Below are 26432 nucleotides of genomic sequence, written 5' to 3' on the forward strand. Positions count from 1 at the left end.
CCATAGCACTGCTTCATTCTCCTCAAATGACACTGATTGGTTTGGTCTGTTTTCACACCTGGCACAATCGTTTTAGAACGAAGCTTTGCACAATGGATTTGCATGATGAAAGACATGGAAGCTGGCCAATGCTTCTGCTTTGCAGGGTGGAATTATCCAGAATCGAGGAGAATGATTTCAGCAGGAAGATTGGAAGTCTTAGCAAACAACTGAGGAATTGCACCCAAGGCTTAAATTTGCACTCTTGGATCAAGTCACAACATTTACTCCACATCTCCAACCCATTCTGATGCTCCGTTTGAACCTCAGCAGATCCTTTTGACCATGCCTACATACCCACATGCATTGATTGTTGCCATGCAATTAGCTGAGTTGATATCATTTATTAATGAGCTGTTGAACAGGTGTACCAAATGAAGTAATCCTAAGGGTATGATAGTTTTTTGTGTGTCTCCACTAATCACATTCCCTTTAATAACATAAATACAGATCTTTCATACACATATTTCCTAAACTTCAAACAGTAACCCAGCAGCAGAGGTAAGGACTCAAGACTTCAGTCTGTTGAGGGCAAAACTTTCAGAATACCTAAACTCTTTTCTCCTGCATTAAAGCTCCTCTCTGACCACGGAGGATCAGCGTCAGCGCTGTTTGTGTGTGCGCTCCAATTGTGTGTCTTTGTGTCACCCGCGTGAGCCATGGGTGTGTGCAATATTAAAGTATTATTTGGTTAATAATCCCATAATATCATATGTTTATGGGGAAAAAAATTAATGTTAGAATCTCTGCATTGCCACTTATTGATTATGAACGGACATAAAAGACGATAAGAACATTAAAACATTCAATACAGTTCATGGAGACAGTGAGAAACAGAGACAGATGGATAATAGGCTGTAACAGATAAATTAGTAACTAAGGAGTCCAGGAGATTTCAGCTGAATAAAGTAAAACTTAGCTTGATTTTACCCATATAAAGAAATTTACACCATAAATGAAGACAGAAGTTTCTTAAGGAGAATGGAGGGAGAAAAACTCAGCATACTCTGTTGAAGATCTGTCTGAGTGAGAATTAGAAATGTTTATTGAGTTTTTATTTTATTTCAGAATAAACAGTTCATTAACAGTTAGTGTTTTTGTGTTAGTGTAAAATTACTACCAGTAAAGAAATATATCTGACAAATAACAAGAACATTTAATCTCCAGTGTCTCAGTGTCTGTCTCCATCAGTGAAGTGTGACTCATGTCTCTGTAGTGTTTCATATGTACACAGAGAAGAGCTTTATTAAGAGGAGGGCTGATATTGATCATGTTGATGAGGGAAAAAAAAGAAAGAGCATGTGTTTCATCTTATAGCAGAGGTACAAATGATATATAGCAAATACATTCCCAACAACATAACTGTGGCCAGTGGAAACACTGAGTGGCTAGTAGCCATTCATCACAGTGGCTGGTGTGAAAAAAGTTTGTGATAACACAGTACAGGATTAAAATTCCTTAGATAGAACAATGCAGTGGTCTAAGCAGATCATGAATGCTCATTACGACCATCTGAGACTTGAGACTTGACTTGGACTTGCCACTTAAAGACTTATACTTGACTTGGGCTTGCAAAAAATGACTTGTGTGACTCTCTGCTCAGCAGAGTTGCAACATGTAAGTTTCCTAAGCTTATGCTTATGTTCCTTTCCCCTGAAAAGTTGAATGTTGAGCAGGAGCTGGGACTGAAATCACACCCAAGAAGAATGCATTCCAGTTCCTATGAGTTGGTTACTTAAGGTGCTTAAACCCCCCCGAGTTTCAAAGTCGGAATTCTAATTTGAAGGGGCATTCGGGATGACATATCCAGCTGGCATCCTTAAATTTCTGAGTTCTAAGATCAGCTGCCATGCACCATGATTCTGGCTGATTAGGTGTTATGCCAGTCAGCCCTTGACCTGGTATACCTAATAAAGTGATCATTTAGGGCATGTGTGTAAGCACATACATCATGCCACCTATGCATAAGCCAGAACCCATGTTGGGCCACCTTTATCAAAAAAGAAAATGGCTACTTGGTCTTCTGCATTTTTAGAATGCAAAATCCCCGATTACAACTGTTCCCTTTGTTTTTTTCTTTCTGTTGTGTCACTGTTTGGATTTTTAAGTTTCTCTTTGTTTCTTTTACAAAAAAGGTAATTTGTAGACAAACTGCTCTGCCTTGAGTAAAGTATGGACAACAGAAAGCAACCCTAAAAACTCCCAGACATCTAAGTAAAAAATGTGGACAAACTACAACTGTGAAAAGGAACCATCTCTGAAGCTTCACCCTCTTCTTCCCACCTTAGTTGCTATTTTTGCACAGCTGCTGTATGCTGTATGTCTCTGTGATTGGATCACAACACTTTGGGTGCGGGCTGTGTCACCGGCTTGTCTCTTTCCTTTATTTTATACTGACGGGTGCATCAGCTGGGGCAATAAATGCGTTTATAGCAGGGACTTGTCAAAAATTCATGCTGACACCGATAAACAAACTGAGTCTCAGAGCAGAAATGAAGCAGCTAAAGCAGCACTGCAGTACTCGATATGTGCCTCAAATTTATATATGACTCCATAATTATGACAATAATGCTGATGAAAGTTTGCACTGCAGTGGAAGACTAAATGTGAAATTAATTAATTGCCATTGCAGCATCTGGGAATGAGCTGTTTGCCTCCAGAGGGCTTGTGGCAGGGCCACAGCTTCTCATTAAAGTGTAATTAGCTCCATCACAATCCCTGGTTTGGACATACATTTATGCAGCTATTCATTAATTAATTTGAATATTTCTTAATCCAGCTTTGTGCTGATGATCCTGCAATCCATCCAATGTTGACTGGAGACTGAGGTGTCATGATTAGGACTTGAATTGTAATTATTATTTAGACATCCTGTCAGATGATGAGAGGTTCCCAATAATCCTTGACTTCAATACATTATGATTTTTTTTTATTTTTGGAAACATTTCTTTATTGTTTGAATGTGCAGTAAGTGTAAGGATATTGCTGATATAAGGCAACAAATTGGAGCGTCTCAGTGATGCCATGTCTGCAGATTGCAGGCTTGAGGAGATGAATGATGAAGTTTTTACACTCTGTTACATCAGAGTGACGGCTGTGGCTCAACTTGTTCTTGTAAAACAGAGTGTCATCATCGAAGATTCACTCCTGCAGGAATGAGCCTTACAAATATCTTCAACCTCCCACAGTTTTTCCATTAAAATGCTTGTGGGGAAAAAAGTGAAGGTTCACGTTGGATAAGAAATAAAAGAGAGCGCCTTTACCATTACACAACATGTCAGAAACCACAGACTTTCACGCCATTCATATTAAATGTGACATCACATTGAGTATTTAGTTTGATCTGAATACATAGTTTGCAATTTTGTGTAGGAGAAGAAGCAATTTTGAGATATGCATTAAAACAACACATGCAAAAATAGATCATTCTGAGAAGGAGTTGTTTTTTGACCTCCTCTGGTGTTTAAAAAACACAAAAGCACAGCCCAGACATTTTTATTTTGACCTCAGGGTGAGACAAGCATTCATGATCTAATTAAGTGTTGTATTGTGAACTTTCATTTTAGGTTCTGCACTTTTTAAAGATTTAATAAAAACATTTGACACTGTCGACCATTCTTTGCTCATTTTGAGGTTAAGAGGATTGGCTCTGACTCTGTAGCCTGTGATTAGTTTCAGGATCTTTCACAGCAAAATCAATGTAATTATTGTTCTATGTATTGGCCATTATAAAAGGTTCAAGCTGGGTTCTGCCTTATTTACTCTATACATCTATATATTCACTGCTCAAAAAAATAAAGTTTACACATACCTGTAATCCTCAAAATGTAACTCCCAGTCAATCACACTTTCAGGATATCAAACTGTCCGGTTAGGTAGCAACACTGACTGTGAATCAGTTTCACCTAATGTTGTGCAAATGGGACAGACAACAGGTGGAAAGGAGAGGCAGTTAAAAAGACAACTCCTATAAAGGAATAGTTTTGCGGGTGGTGGCCACAGATGATTTCCCTCTCCTCATCCTTTCTGTCTGAATTTTGACATTTTTTTCCACTGCCCTCACCACCAGTGGTTCTCAGGTAGTAAAGGTCATCCAGAACGGCACATCCATGTTTGTTGTGTCTCCCAGCACAATTTCAACATGTGACAGACTGAGCACATGTGACAGACGTGAGAGAGTCTGGAGATGCCGTGTAGAACGTTCTGCTGCGTGCAACATCCTCCAGCATGACCGGCTTGGCAGTGGGTCAGTGATGGTCTGGGGAGGCATATCCATGGAGGGCCACACCGACTTCCACGTGCTGGCCAGAAGTACCCTAACTGCCATTAGGTACCGGGATGAGGTACTCAGACCCATGGTCAAACCTTATGCTGGTGCAGTGGACTCTGGGTTCCTTCTGATGCATGACAAGGCTCGGCCAAGGCTGGAATGTGTCAGCAGTTCTTGCATGATGGAGGCATTGATGCTGTGGACTGGCCTGCCCTTTCCCCAGACCTGAATCAAATCAAGCACCTCAGGAACATCAGGTCAAAACTGCTTTTTTCCAGAATTTAAGCTGGATACATGTTTCCTATTAACCTGACATGCCAGATGGATTTTTTCACACATCCGTCTGGGAAAGCTTCAATAGGAAACGTTTGAGAAAAGGCAGAGGCTTTGAAAAAACTCAGAGTGTGATTGGATGAATGTTCTGTCTGTCACATCTCTACGGGCCAATCAGAGCAACAAAACACAGGCAGCTATTGAGCTGCGTATGCGCAGGATTAACGCAAAACATGGCGACAATAGACATGTAAGTACTCGACTTTTGCCGTTTATGAAAAGAAAACAACTCACTGCTGTTCTTTGTTCTTCTTTTAACGAAGAAATGTCGTCAAGTTCTGATAAAACTTACGCTTTAGCAGCATCCACGCTAAGCTCTTCCACCATGATTGCACCAGCCTCTTGCTGCTGCTTGTTTACGTCAAACCTCTGACGTGCCTGAAAGTACTGCCCCTCATCGCTGATTGGTCCTGTCACTTTCTAACCGGGCCAAGATAGTTCAGATGGGAGCTTTGCAAGATGGATTCGCCAGTGAAAAACAAGGAAACGGGCGTATCCATCTGCTTTGCAAGGTTAGTTTCCTATAGGCCAGTTTAAAACCATTGTAATTAATTATTCTGGCTTTGAATGTAACTGTTTAATTGTGTTATTGACATTCTTTTTATTATTCTGTTTAATGAATATTTATTTTATTGTGCTTTCAACATCATTGAAAATAAGGGCAGATTCTCAATGATTATTGGACATTAAATAAAGGACGAATCAGTAAAAATTTGCTCTCGTAAATATTTTTTGTTAAATGTGCATTTAGAGTATTGATGAGTCCTGCTAATTAATATTTACATAGATGTAGAGCATATTGCCAACATTTCAATATATTGCTGTGGTTAATCTGTCTCACTAGGATTAAAAGATGGCAAAAGCTTAAAATACACTTTTCATTTTAATTTTTTCAAGGCAACACATCTTTATAACATACTGTAAATCTAAAAAACAAAACTGATTTTTCAAGGTAGAATTTCCCTTTTATTTATAATATTTTATTTTTCTAATTTTTCTTCCCATAACATTGTATCCCCTAAGGCTTATTTACTGATAGAAAAAAAATCAATATCCCCATCGGCCAATGGGTTTCATGGATCGACTGCGGTAATAATAAATGCACTACACCCCTCACGTTCCCGGCATGCATTGAGAAAGAGAGAGAGAAAGGGAGGAGAGAGAGGGTAGGGGGCTTGGCTGGGAGGCTGAGGAGGACCGTGGACCTGAGCGCAGAAGAAGAAGCAGCAGCATCAGTAGACTAAGAAGAAGAGTCATCTTACGACACTTGCTCATCACTGACAACCGCTCAGGTAAATTTATTTGGCATTTTTTCCTCCAACATCATTACCCCGCTTTGTTTCAAGCTGTTGTCCGCGTGTTTGTTTCCGTCTGCGGGCTTTCCTCCTGGAGGAATCAGGTTCTCCACACAATAAAGCTCACCTTTTCCGGGTTTCTTTATTATCGTTATCCTCCGAATAAGACGTGATATGAGCTTTGGGTGCAGCGTTTTGCTGTGTCACAGTGGTTTTAATGCTTTGACAGCTTGCTTATGGTCTACAGTGGATCTGTGCAGGGATTCCCTCAGCCATGTCTCTCTGCAGCCTGCTGTCCAGTCACTCCTCCGCTCAGCGATTCAGAGGGAGGGAGGTGGGAACGAGTGGGGGTGATATCCATTTCATGATTATGACCGGGGGAGACGCTGGATTAGAAAGTCATTGCACCTACATCCTGAAACAGATGTTAAATATAATCGCATTAACTCATAGTTCTCATCCTATTTCAGGACCGCTACAAAAGACCGTAAACTAATATGATCTATGAGCGCTTATTTTGAAATTTCACTTCAAGATAATGGCTATTTATTTATTTCTCTCTCCATCTGTCTTATAAAATTCATCTTTTGAGCAGAGCAACCCATAGCCTGTAAAATGATAATAATAATAATAATAATAATAATAATAACAATAATAATATATTGATTGAAGAAATAGTAGTTTTCTGCATACAGAGAGAAATGTTATCCTTTATTTAGGGTCTTTTTCTTACCCAAATAGTGATTTTAATCCACATTTTTCCTTTTAGCTTTATTTCTTCTCTTGAGGAAATGTTTTTCTCTTAAAATGAAAAATGAAAAAAAAAGCATCATTATTCCCGAGCCTGTTGACTTTTTGTCTGCAATTTTGTTCAGAGCAGGAGAAGTATTGTTAACTTTAGTAACTTTTTATTTATTTCTTTTGGCCAGAAAGGGCCGGTATTCTGACAGTTTTTGCTGCTTTGTTGAAAAATGCTACAGCAGCACAAAACAGTAGCAAAGCCTAGCCCGAACGCTAACCCCAACCGTTTACCAATGTGCAGAAACGCAAAGTGACGCATTTCGATAGGTAGCAGGAATCAACAGAACACCGGATGTAAACATGAACCAAACTCAAAAGTTGTAGGTTAAAGTAACAAAATTACAAAGCTAACTCTGCTCTGTAGCACAGAGGGGAGGTTAGCTTAAAATAGGCTACCGTAGCACCAACGAGAAGCTAGCTTAAACCAATCACAACCCAAATTTGGGAAATGCTTCAATCATACCTTGATGTTTTTAATAAAAAATGGGGCAGTTTGGACTTGAAGTGGAACAAATATTTGAAAATTCAAAGAGGTGGAGACACTTCCTTGAATATGAAAGCTTATTACAGACATTTTTTCCAAGGCATATAGGGAGGGAAGGCTTGCTAAAGTGGTCTTTGGCACGAGAGGAGGCTAGCTTAAAACTTTCTGTAGTGCTGAGAGGAGGCTAGCTTTAATTGTTTGTATCTCCTCGGGGAGGCTTCCTTAAAAATCACTGTAGCTGTAATGCTAGCTGTAAACTGTAATACTCTTAAGCACTGTAGCTTAAATTCTCCTTAACTCTCTATAGCTCTCAGGCGAGGCTCGTTTTAAATGCTCAGTCGTGCTAATTAGAGTTTTGCTGTAATTGCTTTGATGATTTGAGGGAAGGCTAAAGGGCAAAGCACACCAGTGCTGTCCCATGCATGTCTGTAGATCTCCCCCATTATTTTCTATGAACAAGCCCACACCGGCAGCGGGCTATGACACTTCATGCCAGTGCTTTGTTTCCAGCGTGGCTGGCTGCAGCTGAAAAAGTGTATTCCTGATTTTTGGACATCTAGACTGCCAAGTAGTACCTCTGTTTGAGAGCACAGCATAGGAGTTTAGCACCATTTTCATTTCAAGGTGCAGAATAAGTGGGAGGCCTCAGCAGCCGGTGAAATACAGCTAAAGCGCGAAGAAAGGCTCGCTAAAATTCTCTAAAATGTTCTGTACCCTGATGGAGGCCATCTTAAATTTTCTGACGTGTTGAGAAAAGACTAGCTTAGGTCAGTTGTCTCCAGGCTTGCTTAAAATCTCTACAGCATGTGAGAAAAGCTTTGCTAAAACTGCTGTTAGCGCTGAGGAGAAGTTAGCTTAAAATTGTCCGCAGCACTGGTGATAGGCTAGCTTAAAATACCCCGTAGCACGGAGGCCAAACAGTAGCGTAAATGTTCTGTATTACGTATAAGAAGAAAGCTCCACTAGCGCTTTTTCATAGGATCCTGTATGTGCAACATAAGTGTGTCTAACATGTTTAATAACAAAGTTCTCTGTAAAACTCAGGTTAGCCGCAGTGTTAGGTTATCAATTTCCTACCACAAACCCTTTCTTTAAAGGACAAGTAGTCATTAAAAGCTTCTACGCATAACAATATTAATAATATTGACACCTAACCTCTCTAAAGACATGTTGCTTGATACATGAAGGTAAAGGCAACATGTCTATACTCTAATACATCACCATCCTGACTTGTGTAATTGAATAATTAAGTTGCTTGTCTTTCTGTTTCTACCACGGTATACTAGGTCTCAGGGAGGATAAACACAGAACGAGTCTATTTCCGGTTCGTGCTTTTCAAAGTAAAAGCACAGTGTAACATTTCCAGAGAAACTCACAATGTTTGCACAGAATGCTTTTATTTTGATTATTTTCCTGGCTCAGTTAGACCATATGATGAATAAACCACCACTGGCGGGAAGATTTATTGAGGTAAAAATTAAGAATGACAGCAGGGAGACGCAACCAACATGCAGCACACACACACACCTGGTAAACAAAAAAAAAAAGCTGTGACAGTGCAGACTGGGGCAAGGACACACTACAGCCATCACACAGCAAACTCGGTCTTAACAGGCTATAATGTTTTGATAGCTTTATTTGTTGCTCTTTGCTTGTCACACGGTGTGTACTGTGGGTGGGGCTCAGTCAGAAGGCAATGATGTCAGGCAGGTCCACCTACAGAATTGGCTGGGCCATAAAATCCTCTGGAATCGGCCCTCCCCAGTTGTGACCTATTGATGATATCAATGCATATGTGTTGGATCAGTAGCATTGGTGCTGGATAACAGATACTTCACTTTGGAGCTAAAAAGTGTATCAAGCTATTATTAGGTTCTTATGCACAAACTCTTTACTCCTGCCACTTTTAATCATCAACCTTTTCATCACCATTTCCGACCATTTTGCCACATTTGTTTTCACATCAAGCCCATTTTTGCCACTTTTAGCCAATTTTGCTGTACTTTTAACCCTTTCCACTACTTAAGCCACCCATGTTTGCCTCTTTTAAACCACTTTTGTGACTTTTTTTTTTTTAATTTTGAAGGTAAGATGACGCAGTTGTGTGTGGCTAGCTGTCTGCTTCTGCTGCCTCTTCTGTTTATTGTACTGTTTCTACTAATTTTATCTCAGAGTGTGTCACCGCTAGTAGTGTATGATCGCGTGACTCTTCTAAATGTCCACAGTTCTGTGATCAAAGTACCAATCCATGAATTTGGTGGTTACCCGGAGATGCCGCCATCTCTGCTGGCGTCCATACCACCGTATCCACATTGTTGGACGTTTGAGCTCCCCAAGGACAGCATCAGCTATGACGCGCGAGACTCCATGATCGTTGCTACCAGTGGCTGCTGCCAGCTATCCCGGGGTCTGGGTATCCCCGTCCCTGCTACTGGCCCGTGAAGATCCGCGGACGGAGCTGCGCACCGCCCGGTCTGTCGTGCCCCCAAACAGACGGACCGCTGTTTTATTCGCATGGCGCTGATAAACACTAGATCCGTTGCAAATAAGACTTTAATCCTCAATAACTTTTCATGTCTTATTCCCTGGATTTTTATTTATTATTTATATTCTCCCAAAATATGATAAACTCTTGATTTGTGGCGACTTTAATATTCATGTGTGTTGTCCAATTGACCAGTTGGCCACTGACTTTAAAGGACTTTTGGAATTTTAATTTGGTTCAATCAGTGGATAAACCCACACACAATCTTGGGCACACCCTGGACCTTGTCATTTCTTACGGGCTCTCAGTCTCTCTCATAGAAATTTCTCAGATCATTTCCCTATTGTTTTTGAATGTATAGCCCCCTCATTAACCAGCAAGTCTGTTGCTCCATCCCGTCGGCGTTGTATCATCACTTCCTCAACTGCCGATGAATTTACTGCTGCTTTCAGGGACTCACAATTTTTTGCTTTGAATGGCCTGGTTTCTCCGCTCTGTCCGGATAATATTCTATCCTCCATACTACCTGCACTGGGATTCTTGACTCCTTATACACAGGCAGACTCCTGTGTAAGGAGTTTGAGTCGGTCTCATTTTTCTCTCTCACTCATATAGTGAAATCCTTGAAGCCTACAACCTGCCCTCTCGATGTTGTTCCTGCGGTTTTTAACATTGTAGGTCCTGGCCTTCTGGTTTTATCATGCCTGCCTTAGTTTTGGATCCGTCCCAGCAGCCTTTAAACATGCTGTGGTTAGGCCCCTTCTAAGAAAGCTTCATCTTGACCCCTCAATTTTATCTAACTTGAGACCTGTTTCCCATTTGCCCTTTCTCTCAAAGGTTTTGGAAAAAGTTGTTTTTATACAATTACAGTCCTTTTTAGAAAACGACTCTGTTCTTGAGAAATTCCAATCTGGGTTAGGTCGCGCCATAGCACTGAGTTTGCTTTGTTAAAGGTTCACAATGATATTGTTTTATCTGTTGATGCCAAATGCCCTGTTGTCTTGGTGTTGCTGGATCTCACAGCGGCCTTTGACATGGTGGACCATACAGTCCTCCTGTCACACTTGAACCACCATGTTGGCATCCATGGCACTGCACTCAAGTGGTTTACATCTTATCTATTAAGCAGAAGCTTTTCTGTAATAATTGGTGACCTGTTCTCATCGAGTGCTTCTCTCTCCTGTGGAGTTCCACAGGGGTCTATTCTTGGCCCCATTCTTTTTTCACTATATATGTTGCCACTTGGGTCAATTATAGCCAAGCACAATTTATCCTTGCATTGCTATAGAGATGATTTGCAAATCTACTTGCCAATGAAGCTGAAAGAAAATGGAGCACAAAATTCTTTGCTCCACTGTATTTCTGATGTCAAGCAGTGCTTAGCCCAAAATTTTCTTCATTTAAATGAAGACAAAACAGAATATATTATGTTTGGAGATGCTGAGACGGCTGGCTTTGGTGCTTTGTCTTCCAGGTTCAGTCAGTCTGTCAGAAATCTGGGAGTGATTTTGACAGTAATCTGACATTTGACAAACAAATTGACAACATATTGAGGACAAGCTTTTATCAATTATGACCTCTTGCCAAATGTAAACCGTTTTTAAGCTGTCATGATCTTGAGAAAGCTATCCATGCCTTAATGAGTTCCAGGCTAGAGTACTGCAGTGCACTTTATGTGGGAATCCCCCAGTCAGACGCCTTCAGCTTGTGCAAAATGCAGCTGCACGTCTTTTAACCAACACAACCAGACAGCAGCACATAACTCCCATTCTCTTTTCCCTTCACTGGCTTCCAGTCCATTTTAGAATTGATTTTAAACTTTTAATGTTTGTTTTTAAAGCTCTGAATGGCCTTGCTCCATCCTATTTATTTGAGATTTTAACTATTCGGGATCATGGCAGGGCTTTGAGGTGATCAAACCAACTTTTGTTGGAAGTGCCCAGGTCTAAATACAAACACTGGGGTGACTGAGCCTTTTCAGTTGCTGCACTTAGGCTCTGGAATAATCTCCCCCCGATATGCGTATTATCTCTGACTTGAACCTTTTCGAATCAAAACTTAAGACTTATTTATTCAGGATGGCTTTTAATACCTAGTAGTGCTGTGAGTGTTTTATCCTTTTAGTCTGTATTGATAAATGTTGTTATTTTTATTTTTGTTTTTATGGATTTGTCTTGTGCTGTGTTTTTAATGCTATTAGATTTTTTGTAAAGCACTTTGGTCATCTGTGGGGTGTTGTAAAGGCAACTTCAGACCATTGTTTCCCCTTTTCAACTGCTTTTCACCATTTTTATTGAGAACTTTTAACCACTTTGAACCTCTGACACTGGCCAATTTTTGCCACTTTAAACCCATTTTTGCCACTTTTTTACTGCTTTTCACCTATTTTACTACCCATTTTTGCCTTTATTCTCGATTCTGTAATTATCATTCATTTTAAGTTATTTCAATTCCTTTCTTCTCAAGTGGTTATTATTCAGGTGTAAAATATGGTTTACACAGATCAACTTCATAATGGACCATGCTTTCCTGACCTCCACGTGGCCCCCCTTTTGGCTGGGCCCTAGAAAGCTTTCGCCATTATCCCCCCTTATGACCAGCCTTGATGTCACAAGTAGGGATGCAAGATTGAATTTTTGTCTATATCAGATGATATCAATGCAATAAATCCACATTTTTTTGAAAGAACTCCAAGTCTCAATGCACTTAAATTGACCTTTCTATGTTTGCCAACAGGAACACTTGATTCATTATTCTTGTAATACTGACACCGCCCTGGGATCTCAGTCCATACCTCTTGATAAATTGTTCTTAGGGATGATTTTTTTGCAACGACTTTTTCAGTTTAAACATGAACTATTATTGATAAAGATTTTAGATAGAAAGCAGCTTCTCAGCAACTATACAAATCTACACTGGCTATTTTTAGATTAAAAAACAACTGTGTTCTTCATAACAGAAACAGTGGTACAGTTCTCCTTTGAATATTGAAGATAATGATAGCATACAGCTAAATAAATGCTATGAAATATTTATCAGGCTAGACACAAGTGTTGCCTCCATAACCAGTTATCATTTCCGTCTTCAAACAGATGCTCCTCAGCATGAAAGGCCTGCCGCAGCCACTAATGATCCCTTTTCTCCTGGTGAAATGATAAATTGCAAAATAAGGGTGACCTTTTTGTCCCTAATCAGCTGGCTCGCTGCTTCTGAGCGTGCACCAGACTTCATGGAGGAAATCTGTGATTGGAGGCACAAGTTAGAGTAAAGTGGGGGTTGGTTTGTTGTGAATGGAGCTTCTGATCAGTATGACACTGATGCTGTTTGTATGGGAAATGATTCATCAAGAGTGTGTTAGTCATAACTAAAGTATGAATGGATGGATGGTGTTGTATTAAGTAGGACTGGGGACTGAATACATTTAGGGATTGTTCTCTGCCGCTAATGTTTGCTTTTACTATCACATCCAGATCTTTCCCTATTCAAGAGAAGTGACATTTTGAGTGAACCTGTCGAAACTCCTGAGAAGTCAGGCATGTAAAAGGAGGACGAAAAATCTGAAGTTGCTTTTACCTCCTGTCTCATCCCCTCATTGTCTCTGTGTTTGTGCGTATCTGCGTGGATGCTAATGTGGAGTCTGCAGCGAGAGTTGCGATGAGGTCACAGCGTGGTGACTCGGCCGTGACTCCTCGCCTCACCAACTCGCCGCTTCTGCTGCTGCAGACACTTTACCCAGAGAGCTGGGACCGTGCCGTCGCTGAGCACAATCTGTCACAGCAGTCGTCAAGGTTCACAGTTCAAGGATGACTTTCTGCTGGGTGGGTCTGCAAGTGCAGCAGCAGCAGGAATTTCACATTTGATTTGAAACTGCATTGTTTTTAATTTGTAAAAGACTGTCTGTGGTGGAGAGTTGTAGCCCTGGCTGTGTCCCCATTTTCTTATTCTGTCTTCTCTTGTTACACTTCCACTGTTTGAAGGTGCCATGTAAAGTTGTTAGAAAAAATAGAGCTGCTGCACTGAAAGCTTTCACAGCATGTTTGCAATTTCAAGCCCTGGAATCACCAGCCTAAGCCTAATAGTGTCCTCACAAGCTGGCTTTTTACAAGTTTTGCTTGTGGCTGATTAGAATAAGCAGCAGGATTCCACACAACTTCCCACAACAACTTAACACCATGTTTTGTTGTTTGTATCCCCACAGTGGAGGAGATTACAGCCAAGATGTTAAAGAATCCAGCTATGAATTCATACAAATAACCATACTGTAATAAAAGATATCAGTCAGTCAGTCAATCTTTATTTCTATAGCGCCAATTCTTCACAAAAGTTAGACACTGTAACCAATCATCTGCATTGCATGCCTTGATAAATATGGTTGTACTTACAGCATCAAATTGGTGTAAGAGTGTAACCAATATACCTTGGCATTCATTTAAAGATACACTATATGGACAAAAGTGTTCAGCTGCCAAACCATTACATCAACAGGGACTGTCATGACATTGTACTCAAATACATGGATTTTATTATGGAGTTGACCCCCATGCAGCTGTAACAACCTCTACTCTTTTTGAAGGATTTCTGCAAGATTTGGAGTGTTACTGTGGAAATTTGAGCCCATTCATTCTGTGGAGCTTTTATGAGGTCAGGCACTGATGCTGGACAGGAAGGCCTGGCTTGCAATCTCCATATCAGTTCATCCCACAGATGCTTGATGGGGTTGAAGTCAGGGCTCAGTGTGGGCCAGTCAGCTTCTTCTTTCACACCAAACTCATCAAACCATGTCTTCATGGTTCTTGCTTTGTGAAGGCCTGCCTAACAGCATCGGCTAGGCCCCTGAAAACGCAGGGAATGGGTCCTCCCCATTTGGGTTATGGGATGGGATGATACATCGGTGCATGTTTGTAGGATGAGTAGCATTGATGCACTCTGGCTAATGGTTTCCTCATTTTGGAGCTGAAAGATTTGTGAAGCTGTTAATGGGTGTGGATATTTAAAGTAATGCCACTTTTCAACCTCTTTTCACCACAGAGTTTCTCATTTATGCCACTTTTTGCTGCTTTTAACCGCTTTTCAGTATTTTATCCAGTCATTTTTGCCACTTTTAACCCTTTTTTGTAATACTTTATGCCACGTTTTTCTGTTTTAATCCCATTTTGACACTTTTTGTCTATTTCTGCCAAATGTTAGCCTCTTTCTACCACTTCTGCCCTATAATTTTTACATTGTTGTTGCCACTATTAATCCATTTCTTATAAACAATATGCCACTATTTTCTTCCACCTTTTAATTTCTTAACACTACTTTATCCAGCCAGCAACTATTCACCCCTTTTTTAAACACTTTTTGCTCCCTTTTTTCTTTTAACCCATTTTTGAAAGTTCTCATCCAGTTTGCCATTCTGCAATGCCTTTTCACTAACTGATTTTTTTTTTGTTGCTTTGATACATGATGAGTGTAACTATTCCAGTTAAATATAAGATATGGCTATCACAGATTAACTGTACAATAAACCATGGTTTTGCTGACCATCTCATGGACCCCCAGTTTGGAGGCCCCTGAAAAGACGGATCTCTATTCAAATACAAAGACTTGGATCAATCGGGTTCTGGATTCTTTAAAATATAGGAAAAAGGCGTGTATTACTTTCTTATCCAGATATGGTCACTTCATTTTCAGTGATCATTGATGGCGACTGCAGTCCACACTGTGCATCCACTCACAGTCTTTTGCAAAGTTATGCATTTCACTTCTTTTTCCATCTCATAATTCCCTAAGTAGCTGTCTTTGTGTTTACCAGCCACAAAGAGCTGCTTGATCTTACTTCATAAAGCTGAACTTATGTGATTCTGTTGTACAATAAAACTCATCTGTGTAAAGGATTCTGTTTCAGAGGAAACATTGCTGTGTTTATCCCTCTATTTCTCCATAAAGATCCACGGTGACTTCAGTTATTTCATACTAGAGCCAGTGTTTTGAAATATACAATGCTAGTCTTTAAAAAGCTCTGCAGAAGCTTTTTTTATGCGATATTCAGCCTCTTCATGCAGTAGTACAAACACAGAGAGAATGGAAGTGGGCTAGACAGAAGAAGATGAGTCATAGTGTTATCATCAGTGCTCCCTGAAAAGTAAGGGCAGGGTGTTACTTTGTTAAGCTTCTGCACCACATGTAGGTTCACAAATCGAACAAGGAGAGGGTTGCTTAGTGACTGTAGAAACACTGTAGCTCATCTGGTGCTGTAAAAGAGGTCATTTTCAGGTGAAAAGTTCAATGAATGTGGAGAAAGATGCTATCTAGAGATGCACTGATCCACCTTTTTAAGGTCCAATAGTGATCTGATAGCTGCTGAAGCTGTGTACTCCTTTTTCATGATGAGCTTTGTCTTTTAAAATGCCCTGCTCTTTCATAGACTGATAAAGCTTTTCCCTGATGGCAGATGCAATCGTGTCGCTGGTGTGTAATCCATGGAAGTTTATAGCCTCTAACACTGCAATGTTAACTCTGATGTTCCTTCTTATTCATTCTTTAATGTGCCTTAACGCGTCTTATTAGCTACTGTCTTCACATCCTCACACTTTACAGTGGGTGATTTTTTTTTGTACCACAATTGTTTAGATTATATTTTGGAGAAACCTGACAGCACACTGATTGGCGTGTCTCATTTGATTGACAGATAGCTTGACAAGCAGGCGCTACCTCCAGAAGGCCAGCTTTCATACTAGCTTAGCCGACAGGAAGTCGAGCTCAGTGGGCGGGCTCTTGTCTGCCGTTAGGTTGATCCAAAGTTCGGTTAAGACAGCAATTTCAATATGGAGGCTGCCACGGATTGGCTTGAAAAGCAGTTTGAGTCTGCCTATTGTGATCAAATTGCTGACGTCACACAGGCTTTGTCCAATTCTTTTTACAGTCTATGGTCAGGTCCCTTTGTAATTGGCACCAGAAGTACGAGTCAGTTAAACTAATTATTAACATTTTTTCATCATTTCAAGCCCACAATCCTGACCAGACACCCCATCTAAACTGAAACGCAGCAAACTGCCTCAAGCAGCAATAGCTGCTCCTTCCTTGCTGCTTCACTGCTCTACTCTGAAAACAACCACTCACTCATAGCAGCGATAGCATCTCTTGAGAACAGCATGGTTTGGCAGGGTTTTGATTACAACTATGGGAATAAGATTGCCCAGAAGCTGTGCCAGATTTAACACATAAAACCCGAGGAATGTAGAGGTTACCTGCTAAGAGGACCGAAGGCTGGTGGTGCTAGCAGCGCTAACGTTAGCCACATTCTGTAAACCAACTTCACAGCATTATGGTGTGACTTTGGTTTATACTATTTATTTACCTGTCTTAAGACTAGACGGCTCAATGGAATTACAATTTGGCTTTAATTGGATTAGAAATAATTAACACAGGAAAAATCTGAACCTTGAATTAATATTTTCAACCCAGGAGCCTCAAAACAAAAGTTGGGGGATTTACTTCAAGTGGAAGACTAAGCAGCAGCTTAACCAGCTGTTTGGATCGGTGACTCATAGCGTTATTTCAGATTTTTTTATTTTATATTTTTGATCAATTATGGCTGACTGGGATCAGCTGCCAATACCAGTCTAACTCTACATCTTTATCTATCTAAACACAAGTATATTGTGTTTAATTCCAAGTTATATCAACATAGGACATTTATTCTGAATTGGGATTTGGGTTGAATAGGAAATCAATGGTGAACCAAGAATCAAAATCCAAATAAAATTGAACCATTACACATCAAAAGATTCTTACATCTTTTGCATTTTGTCACTTGATATTGATTACAAATTCTATTTTTCAGGTGTTTATCATCATCTGTCTGCAGCGCTCTGTCTCACTGATATTTGCTGGTGAAACAAGAAGGGAAGGGTGGAGAAAGTTTGGAGGCAGAAGTGGAAGAATTCCACTCCAGAAAGGCCAACACTCTGCTACTTACATCCCTAGAGTTTCTGCCACGACCTAACATAGATTAATAGAGAAAATTAATCATTGTATTCATATTAGGAGGAGTAAGCTCACAGAAAATCTACAATAAACTTGCCAGAGACTATTTTAGTTTTTGCACTCATAGTTGAAAGGAACGAAAGGCTCATTAGTTGAGATGAATCCTGGTGAGGAACGTAGCTCATCTGAAATTTTAATAGAAGTGTCATATATTTAAAAATAATGCAGGAGAAAGGAGAGGTTTCTCCTTTTAACTAAACATAGCTCATTATATCAATCCTATTTTAGGCATTACAGAAGAAAAGATCTGACAGAAACAGAATGAAGCACTGATTTCATTAAGATGATTTCCTTATAGTTGGAGTCTGGAGCCAGGATGGAGTTACAAAAGAGGTCAAGGAAGTAACAAATTTATAAGAGCCTGAGGGGTATAGAAATGCTCAGTAAGTTATATATATCTGGATATTTTCTTTGACATGATTCTGCTTTGCACAAAGATTTGGCCAAAATGTTTTTTGCTGACAAATGAAAGGGGTTACATTTGGAGGACTTTGAATTATATTTCGGCTGTGCACTTTTGATGCAATTGAATCTGCAATTGACACATTCATTTTAAACACTGGATTAAACCATTTTTTTTGGATATGCACTCCTGCATGCTTCCTAAATAAAACAATGTTTTGCAATGTAGTTAACAGAATAAATACTTTGAAGCTGTCTGCTACCTCTGAGTTGTAGCTTCAGACCACACAGGTGTAGCAGTGCAATGGCCATTTAAATAAAAAATTTAAAGCCATAGACATAAAACAATTTTCACTGTCTTTGTTTGATTCCCAAATCAGGGCACTGGTAAGAAATGCTTTCCAGTTTCAATATGAACTCAAAAATGTGTGATCTAAATGCCAGTTTAAGTGCAATACCCCTTATGTTTGTCATGTACAAAACGAACAAATTTTTTCTGATTCTTCATGCAAATTGGATTCTTCTTGAAAAAAATTATCGCAGCCTTGAATATGTTAATAATGAGAAAAAGTTAATTTCTATTTTTTTTAGGTTTAGAATTTAATAAATTGTTACACCGAGGCTATTGGTGACCATAAATGGGCACCATACATAAATAGCGATAAAAGTACAATACATTAAAGAAATGTTACTTTTTTGGTATTAATTTTCAATATGAAATGCCCCCCACCTAGCAGACCACAACGATGAGACGTCACATCTTCAGAATGGAAAAATCTTTCAAAATAAAATTAGCTTAAAATTCCAGTTAGGATTAAGGTAAGGCTTAGGATATCAAAGGTTAAAAGTCAAAAACTTGACCTGCAAAAGCTAAAATGCAAAAGGTTTAATAATAAATCAAAGTTAACAGTCTGCTTAGAGGAAAAAAGCTTGTCATCCCCATGAAACTCTAACACAGCTAACGTAGCTAAGGCTAAAGCTAACAAAGCTACAACAGCTATGTAGAGTACATAGGTATGTAGCTAAATCTAAAGCTAATGAAACTGCGTGAGCTACTTTAGCTAGCCTATGTAGATAACATAGCGACGTGAGCTATGTAAGCTAAGTAGGTTGTGTAGCTAAGTCTAAAGCTAACGAAGCTAAGTTAGTGACGTAAGCTTGTAGGTTCCTAAATTAATGTAGTGACGTGAGCTTCTTTAGCTATGTAAGCTAAGTAGGTTGTGTAGCTACCTCTAGAGCTAACAAAGCTAAATTAGCTGTGTAAGCTTGTAGGCTATATAGCTATATAACGAAGGTAGCTAAAGCTAAAGGAAAGAAAACTTAATTTGCTACGTTAGATTGTGCAACTTCTGCTCAAGATAGAACCATTTTAAGAGTAATTATATGACCAGTGGCTTGATGAAGCTCCATTAGCTTTAGCTAAAGCTAACAAAGCTACATGAGCATATATTGTTACATTAGCTATGAAGGTAGCAAAGCTAAAAACAAAACAAAATGACCTGATGTTTGTATTGTAAAAAACACAAGAAATGAAATATTTTTCACACAATACATACGTTGAATTTCCTGGAAGGAGGTTATCACGGCCTCGAGTATGTTAATAATGAGCAACACTTTTGATTTTTATGCGTTATTATTTTCATGAATTTTAAGATTTTGATAGTGCCTACATAGAAATCAGGGAAAAATGTGGTTTCCACTCTGCCTCAACACCCAGGGTTAACAGAATAAATGATGATTAACTGTGAAAAATCAGCAGTTTGTTTCAGTTGAAAAGTTTTGTGCAGAACAGCCCAAATATATATTAAACAGACGTTATAAGACTCCTTGATAGTCCAAAGTGTTTGTAACAGTAGTTTTGGCCTGATGGTGGCGCTACAAGAAAGGACAGTAAGTCACCAAAGGTATCATCCTCTGGAGATCATGAATATTTCATGTCTAATCTGGTCACCAACTGTCGTATATCTCACTCTGAGAGTGAAAGTGTTTGACATTCAGACTGGCAGATGGATGAGCTACATGATCTACATGAGGAATATAATTATAATCTATAATTATAACAGCACTCCCTGCAAGGATTTTTCTACTGTAAAAACTTCAAGATGGCGAAAGTCACGAACATCCATCTGGCTGTAAGTCCCACACGTTTATTTATAATCTCCCAGAATGCCTCAGGGCAGGTTAAACGCTTCCTCCTAACACTAATTCGGTTCTCTCCTCTTTCCATCCTCTCTTAAAGTTCAATTTTCGTTCTCTGAATCATGTCCACTGACCCTCTGCTCTAACCGGTTACACCCCCGGCCCCTCAGCTCAGACTGTCATGAATAATTAAAGCTGTGTTTGAGTGCTCCTGTTGACACACTACACATCAGGGATGCACACACTGATCCCTGGAAGCCTGTTACACTTTAACAGAGTCAGACAATGAGCGTGAGGGAGTGTTTTAGTGTGGGCTGTGAGGAGAGTCTTTGAACCTAAATGCTTTCAAGTGCTAAAGGCGTAATGTTTTTTTAGAGCTGTACATATATGTTGCCTTTAATTTGCAATTCAATCAGTAAAATATCAGCAATATTGATCCTTAAGTGTGTATAAGTAATTGTTTTGTTGTTCTGATTCCTTTGAGAATTTTAATCAAGTATCTTTTAATGGAAAGACTTAATTACTAATCAGTAAGCCACTGTTTTGGTTTCACTGAAAAAATTCACAGAATCAGGGAAGAGAAGCTGTAAATAGTGGCTTGCCTAGTTAATGCAAAGCATTCTGGGATTCTGGGATCACTTACGGTAACCAGGAAGGGCATGATTTTGCATGATCCCGAGGTTCATTTGTAAATACTGCCCGTATTCCCAAAAAATTGGGGCGCTGTGTAAAATGTAAATAAAAACCAAATGCGATGATTTGCAAGACATAAATTTTATTCACAATATAACATAAACAGCATTTCAGATGTGTTTGATGGCAGCAACACATCTCAAAAAAGTTGGGACAGGCCCATGTTTTCCATTGTGTAGCACCCCCTCTTCTTTTAACAACAGTCTGTAAACATCTGGGAAGTGATGAGACCAGATGCTGGAGTTTTGGGAGAGGAATGTTGTCCCATATAATACAGGATTCTAGCAAGGTCTGGACTGCAGGCAGGCTAGTTCAGCACCCGGTTATTCTCTGGATGGAAGCATATTTCGCTCTAAATGTGCCATACTTGTCTGCATTGATAGTGCCTTCCCAGATGTGTAAGCTGCACACGCCATAGACATTAATGAACCCCATGTTATCAGAGATGCAGACTTTTGAACTGTGTGGTGACAACAAGCTGGATGGTCCCTCTCCTCTTCAGTCTGCATAGTATGACATCCGGGATTTCCAAAAGAAATTAAAATTTTGATTCATGTGACCACAGAACAGCTTTCCATTTTAAATGGAGTTTGGTCCAGAGAAGACAGTGGTGTTACTAGTTGATGTTCACATATGGCTTCTTCTTTGCATGATACAGCTTCAACTTGCGTTTGCGGATGGCACGGGGAACTGTGTCGACAGATGTCGATTTTAGGAAATGTTCCTGAGCCCCTGCAGTGATTTCCAGCACAGAATCATGACTGCTTTTTATGCAGTACCACCTGAGGACTCCAAGACCACCAGCATCCAATACTGGTCTTTGGCTTTGTCCCTGGCTAACAGAGATTTCTCCAGATTCTCTTAATCTTTTGGTGACATTATGGACTGTAGATTGTAGGATATTCAAAGTCTTTGCAATTGAGGAACATTTTTCCAAAATTGTTCCACGATTTTTAGATGCAGCTTTCCTCTGCCCATCTTCACTTCTTAGAGACTCTGCCTCTCTAAAAGAGGCTCCTTAATACCCAGTCATGTAAGTGGCCTGTTGCCAATTAACCTGATTGATTACAAAATGCTCCTCCAGCTGGTTTTCATGAGTACCTCTCAATTTTCCAGCCTTTTGTTGCTCAGTCCGTACTTTTTTGAGATGTCTTGCATCGTTCAAATCCAAAACAAGTAATATTTTTCATGAAATGGTGACATCTTTCAGTTTCAACATCCGATACTGTATGTTGTTTATGTTCTATTGTGAATGAAATGTGAGATTTGCAAAACATTGCATTCTGCTTTTATTTACATTTTACACAGTGCCCCAACTTTTTTGGTGTTAGAGTTGTGAATGTGTGTGCAATGTCTGAAACTTGTGTTACAAATCTTTAACACCTAGGAGTAAAAACTTTGTTTTTAAAGAAATTAAACTTGGCTTTGATTGAATTTCACTGTGACTAACTAACAGATTTCCAAGTTTAAAGCAGTGGGCCCTAAAGGTAACACAGCAACCAATTTTCCACACTTCTTAAAATAAACCAACATGGCCTACATTCTTCTCAAGCTGTTAGACAATTTACAGAAGGATAGCACACTCAAGGATTACCCGAGTGATACATTTGTAATTCAGAAACTAAATTTTGCTTTATTAGTGAATCATTATCATTTCAGCATGAATAAAATGATAAAATATTGGAGGTGTAAGATTGAATCAGAGCTGCAGCATTGTGAAAGAAGATGGACTGACACTACTTCATGTCCCTGGTCAATAATTCCAACAAGCTCTGATGTGAAAAGTCACACTGACAATCAGAATATGTGATAGATTCAACAGGTTCAAAATCACGATGGAAAGCAAAGGCAAAACCTGACATGAGACCAGCAGGAAGGATCTAGTGTCTCCCCCAAGCTTCATATTCGGAATAAGTAACACTGTTCACCAGCAGGGGTCCACTGTAGCATTATTCTGCTTTACTCCGTCATTATAGAGCAAAACTGTCAACTGGTGCAAAGCTAAGGTCCTGTTTGCTGTATGCAGAGGACTGTTGGGAAAGCAAATAAATGCATAACCTTTGGGAGTGAAGTTCAAAGGCTGATTAAAATGTTGCCAAGCACACAACAAACCAAAGATAAAACTGATGTATATTAAACTGATGTTTAATTAAATGGGGCAATAAGTTTGTTTTTTGGTCAGTAACTGACCTTAACTACATTCAAAATATCTTTCTCCTTTTTTATATATATGGTGACTAACTCAGCAGACTCTTACCACATGAGAATTATAGAAAACCAACAACCCATGTTGTCTCTTTATGCATTTTCTTTTGCAGCATGCCTTTTTCCTCTTCTCCTTTTCCCTTTCATAACATCTTAATGTTTTCCACCCGGTCAGCAGTACCAGAGAACGAGGTTCCCGTGGTCTCCTCTGTCTGCAGAAAGAACCAAGAGCCAAAGCCTTTAAGGACATAATAGCCTCTGATGTGCTCCAGAGGGCACACAGAGAAAGGAGCTTATAGCACAGTGGAGAAGGTGGAGAACGCTGCAGTGGTGTGAAGATAGTGATTTTCAGCGGACTGCCCCTTATCTGTCCAATGGGAGCGAGAGGTTACAAAGAGGGCTGCGCTGGCTGTCAGTGGCTCTGTCAGTGTAATTACCACTCGCTGTTGCTCACCATTATTTTATCTGTTATCTTGCTGTTTTTCCATCATTTGACGTAAGCCTTGCTAGTTTTCTCTGTCAGAGCTTTGTAATGGGGGGGATATAAGCATATTACCCAGAGGGGATCCCCTTCTCTGTGTGGTACGACTGGCTGTTCAGGCTCATCGCTGGAAGGCAAATTACGTCACACATTGTAGTGTTATTCTCCAGACAACAAGCATCTGCTGTGATAAAAAGCCTGTGGGCAAAACACTACAACCTCAGACATGAGTTTAAAAAGTTTTATTTTGTTATTGTCAACAAATTCCATCCCTGGTGTCTATGGCAATTAAAAGAAGCTACAATTATCTATATTTTGGTAGCAGGGGGTTAAATAACAATACAATTTTATCCAAACATGCTTCAGGAACATTAACCATCCTATAAGAATGCCTCACTCATTTTAATTCCTTTGCCAGTGCTAGCACTCAAGAAACATGCGTACCAAAGATCAGATGCTCCTTAACATAGACATTGATCAAAAATCCACATAAGCCAGAATCCTCTTTAACTCCTAATGTACAGATTTTTCTCCAGTTTAAGCTGAGATCTGCTTGTCTACACAACCTGGTGCTCTAGCCTCTCATATCATCAGAATCCCTGCCTCCACCAGTACAAAGTCACCTCCAATAATCGATGGATCTTCAACCTCAGGCAGCCCTCAGACCAGTCATCAGTAGATCATCTTCTTCCAGCAGCCAAAGATGACAGACCAGTCCCTGGATTAGCTCCCGTTTTTACAAGCATAAGGTAATAGACCTGTCATTGAAGAACTGATGAAGCAACCCTGATAACAGACCAGTTATCAGCAGATCTTTGCCCTTCAGTAGCAAAAGTAACAGACCAGTCACTGGAGGATCTTCACAGTACAGCAGCTGAGGTACCAGACCAGTCATTGGTGTGTCTTCGACCTCCAGTAGCAGAAGGTAACTGACCAGTCACTGAAGGATCTTCACCCTAAAGAAGCCTCGGTAACAGACCAGTCATCTGCAGATCTTGTCCCTTCAACAGCCTGAGGTCAAAGGCCAGTCATCAGAGGATCTTTGCCTTTCAGCTGCCAAGGTACCAAACAAGTGGATGGAGGATCTTCAGCCTTTGTAGCAAACCAGGCATTGGTAGATCTTCACTCTGCAGTTACCTGAGGTAACAGTCCAGTCATTGGTGGATCTTTGCCCTCTAGTCACCAAGGTCACACATCAGTCATCTGGAAATCTTCAACTTCCAGCAGCCTTGGGTAACAGGCCAGTTTTCTGCAAATTTTTGTCCTCCAGCGGCCTGAAGTAACAGGCCAGTCACTGGAGGATCTTCAACCCACAGCAGCTGTGGTAACAGACAAGTCATCAGTGAATCTTTGACCTTCTGCAGCCAGAGGTAACAGTCCAGTCATCAGAGGATCTTTGCCTTCCAATTGCCAAGATGCCCAAACAGTCTTTGGTGGATCTTCTTCCTCCAGCAGCCTGAGAAAACACACCAGTATTCAACAGATCTTTACCCTCCAAAAACAATGAAAGACCAGCCACTGGCAGATTTTCACCCTGCAGTAACCTGACATTACAAACCAGTCATCAACAGATCTTTTTCTACCAGAGATAATAGACCAGTCATTGACAGATCTTCGCCCTCCCGCAGCAGAGGTAACAGACCTGTTATCTCTAGATCTTCTTCATTCAGCGGCCCAAGATAACAGACCAGTAATCAACAGATCTTTATGCTCCAACAAAAAATGCAATAGACTAGTCATTGGCAGATCTTCTGCATCCAGGAACTTGAGGTAACGGACTAATCATTGATTGATCTTGGCCCTCCAGTAACTTGAGGTTACAGACTAGTCATCAGAGGATCTTTGTACTCCAGCAGCCCAAGGTAACAGATCCATCATCTGCAGATCTCAGCCTTCCAGCTGCCTATGGTAATGGATGAGTACTCGCCAGATTTTTACCTTTTGGTTGCCTGAGGTAATCAGTCATTGAAGAATCTTTGCCCTCCAGCATCCTGAGGTAACAGTCCAGTCATCGGCGGATCTTTTCCCTACAGTAGCCCTGGTAACAGACAAAATATCAGCAGATATTTGCCCTAAAGCAGCAGAGGTAACAGACCAGCCATCATTGGACATTGGCAGTTAGTTGGTGGCGATCCACAAGCCTCCTTTTTTTCCATCTTAAGAGACAGACACCTAAATGAAAGAAAAAAATTCCTGCCACCCGAACTCACCATTCTGTTATACTAGAACCAGCTCAAAACAGTCCAACATTGGTTCCACATCCAGTCGTCCCTGATCAAGAGTTTAGACAAAAGCCTACATCCCTTATACATCATCCCTGAACCCTTACCCTCGTCCCTCCATCCCTCCATCTCTATATCCTTTTCCTCATGTCGTGCTATAAACTTCTCTCATCATCAATAAAAATGAACTGTTTTAAATCACATTTCTTTAATGGTGGTGTCTTTGTTGGTGAAATGTATTGTTGTGCCATTTATTTCCCTTCTCTGCAGCTCATTTTGGCTCTGATAAGTATTTTAGCATCTTTCGGCTCATTGTTATATTCTTATGGCATGCAACTGCAGTGTTTTATCACATCGCTCTCATTCTTTGTTTCAGTAACAGCCGGCAGCTGTTCAGCAAAAAGCTCTGTTTCTGTGAAAAAAAAACAAAATCGACCCTGCAGCAAAGAGCAGATGGGCAAAGTTAGCAACTAGCTGGTGAATGTGGAGTGGCACAAGCAGATAAAGAGCCAAATGTTTCTTCTGGAGTTTGTTTAAACATAGACTGTACAA

At 40.1% G+C, this 26432-nt stretch overlaps 1 protein-coding gene across 1 annotated transcript in view; it reads left to right on the forward strand.

The window, feature by feature from the left end:
• Nucleotides 1-5833: 5833 nt before the first annotated feature.
• Nucleotides 5834-26432, forward strand: part of LOC121505830 (synapsin-3-like) — a 158227-nt gene continuing 137628 nt past the window's right edge. Inside the window, exon 1 of the mRNA XM_041781382.1 lies at nucleotides 5834-5934. The gene's annotated coding sequence lies outside the window, so the exon portion shown is untranslated. The remainder of the gene's footprint in view (nucleotides 5935-26432) is intronic.

The sequence above is a fragment of the Cheilinus undulatus genome, linkage group 23 (assembly GCF_018320785.1).
Source record: "Cheilinus undulatus linkage group 23, ASM1832078v1, whole genome shotgun sequence".
Lineage (NCBI taxonomy): Eukaryota > Metazoa > Chordata > Actinopteri > Labriformes > Labridae > Cheilinus > Cheilinus undulatus.